Source organism: Hypanus sabinus, chromosome 2 (assembly GCF_030144855.1).
Source record: "Hypanus sabinus isolate sHypSab1 chromosome 2, sHypSab1.hap1, whole genome shotgun sequence".
In the NCBI taxonomy this organism is placed as follows: domain Eukaryota; kingdom Metazoa; phylum Chordata; class Chondrichthyes; order Myliobatiformes; family Dasyatidae; genus Hypanus; species Hypanus sabinus.
The window spans coordinates 7,185,810-7,188,300 of NC_082707.1; positions in this window are offsets into that span (position 1 = coordinate 7,185,810).

The following is a 2,491-nucleotide window of genomic DNA, read 5'->3' on the forward strand; positions in this document are numbered from 1 at the left end:
TCTATGTCCATCCAAATACTTATACATCTGGTCCCTTAGAATACCTTTCAATAACATTTCCACAACTGATGTCACTCACCGACCTATAATTTGCTGGTTGCTGATTAGAGCCTTGTTTAAACAGCAGAACATTGGCTATCCTCCAATCTTCTGGGAGCTCTCCTGTGATCTCTGCTACAGCCCCAGCAATTTCTACACTTACCTCCCGTAGGGTCCGAGGGAATACCTTGTCAGGCCCTGGGGATTTATGCAAACACCTCCTTCACTGCAGTCTGCAGAGGGTCCATGAAGTTGATGCCGCTTTGCCTCCCTTCTATGGACTCTGTACCCATCTCCTGAGGAAATACCGATGCAAAGATTGCACATAAGATCTCCCCCATCTGCTCTGGCTCCACATATGGATTCCCATTTTGGTCTTCCAGAGGACTAATTTTGTCCTTTGCAATCCTTTTGACCTTAACATACTGTGTCTGTAGAATCCCTGAGGATTCTCCTTCACCTTGTCTGCTACAGCAACTTTATGCCTTCCTTTGGCCTTCCTGATTCTTTTATTAAATATTCTCTCGCATTTCTTGTACTCCATAAGCACCTCACTACTTGCCTATACCTGCTATGTACTTCCTTTTTCCTTTTAACCAGGGCCTCAATCTCTCTTGAACAATATCCCTAAACTTGCTACCTTTAGCCTTTATTCTGACAGGAACAGGCAAGCTTTGTACTCTGAAAATTCTACTTTTGAAGGCCTGCCATTTACCAAGTACACCTTTACCAGAAAACAGCCTGTCCCAAACCACACTTACCGTTTAATTTCTAATACCATCAAAGTTGGCCTCACTCCAACTATAATCTCAACCCATAGACTAGTTCTAATTTTTTGTGTATTTACTTTGAAACTAATGGCATTGTGGTCACCAGATGCAAAGTCTTCCCCTACACAAACTTCTACACAAGGTTCCCAGCACTTGTTATCTTTATCATTTTTTTCTGACAACCACATACAAGCTTTGTACTCGCAAAATTTCATTTTTGAAGGCCTCCCACTTTCCAAGTACACCTTTGCCAGAAAACAACCTATCCCATTCTGATGCCATCAAAATTAGCATTTCTCCAATTTAGAATCTTAATCCACAGATGCCTTCCCTCCTTCACCAACTCCTTAGCCATGTACTGAACTGTAAGATCTTCCTATTTCTGGCATTACTAGCATGTGGCATGGGTAACAATCCTGAGATCACAACTCTGGAGGTCCTGCACTTTAACTTTGCACTTAACTCCCTGAACTCCCAATGCAGAACCTCATCACTCGTCCTACCCATGTCATTGGTACCTACCTAGACCACGATCTCTGGCTGATCATCCTCCCACATAAGAATGCTGAGGACTCAATCTGAGATGCCCCAGGCCCTGACATCCGCAAGGCAATATACTGTTCGAGAACCTCATTTTTGCTCACAGAACCTCCTGTCCATTCTCCTAACTAATGAATCTCCTATCGCCACAGCGTTCCTCTTCTCCCCCACTTCCCTTCTGAGTCACAGACCCAGAGTCAGTGCTAGAGACACAACCACTGTGACTTTCCTCTGACAGGCCATCTTCCCCAACAGTATCAAAGTGATATCCCTGTTTTTGAGAGGAATGGTGACAGGGGTGCTCTGCACTGGCTCTTTAATTCCCTTCCCTTTCCTGACTGTCACCCAGTTTCCTGTGTCCTGCACCTCGGGTATAACTACCTCTCTATACATCTTATCTTTCACCCCTTCAGCCTCCCAAATGATCTGGAATTCATCCAGTTCCAGCTCCAACTTCCCAATGGGGATCGTTAGAAGCCGCAGGTGAATGCACTTCTCACAGTTGTAGTCAGGGACACTTGATATCTCCCTGCCTTCCCACATCCCACAAGTGGAGCATTCAGCTATCCTGACTGACATCTCTACTGTCCTAACAGAGCAGGTATAAAGAAGGGAGGTAAAAAAAAACTTAACTGAGAGCTTTTCTTTCCTTTGCTTTCTCTAAAGCCTGGAAGAGCTGATGCCTCAACATCATCACTATAATTCTGTCCACTCAGACGATGCCTGCTGCAGTGAAGGCCGCTGTGCTTGTCCCTGCCTCCCTTTAATTTGCTCTTGCTAATCAATCCCAACTACGGATTGGCCGCTGGTCAGAGCTCAATTATGCTGCCGCGATCCACTGCTGCCTTTTTCTGCTTCAGCAGTCCCCTCTTTGCAAACTTCTGATGTCCGGACTGCTCGCTGGTCAAAGATGTCATGTAAATGTAATATATAATACTGAACTTCACAAATCTCTAACCTTCTGGAAGAGAATCAAAGTTTCTTCACATCCATCAATTATATTTACATAATCATTGTCCTTCTTAGAGTAGAGCTGAATGACAACATATTTCAATAAGAGATATATTCCTTACTGTGAGTTATAGGATACTTTGTGTATTGCTGCCACAATACATTTCATCAAGTGCCCTCAGGAGGTCCCA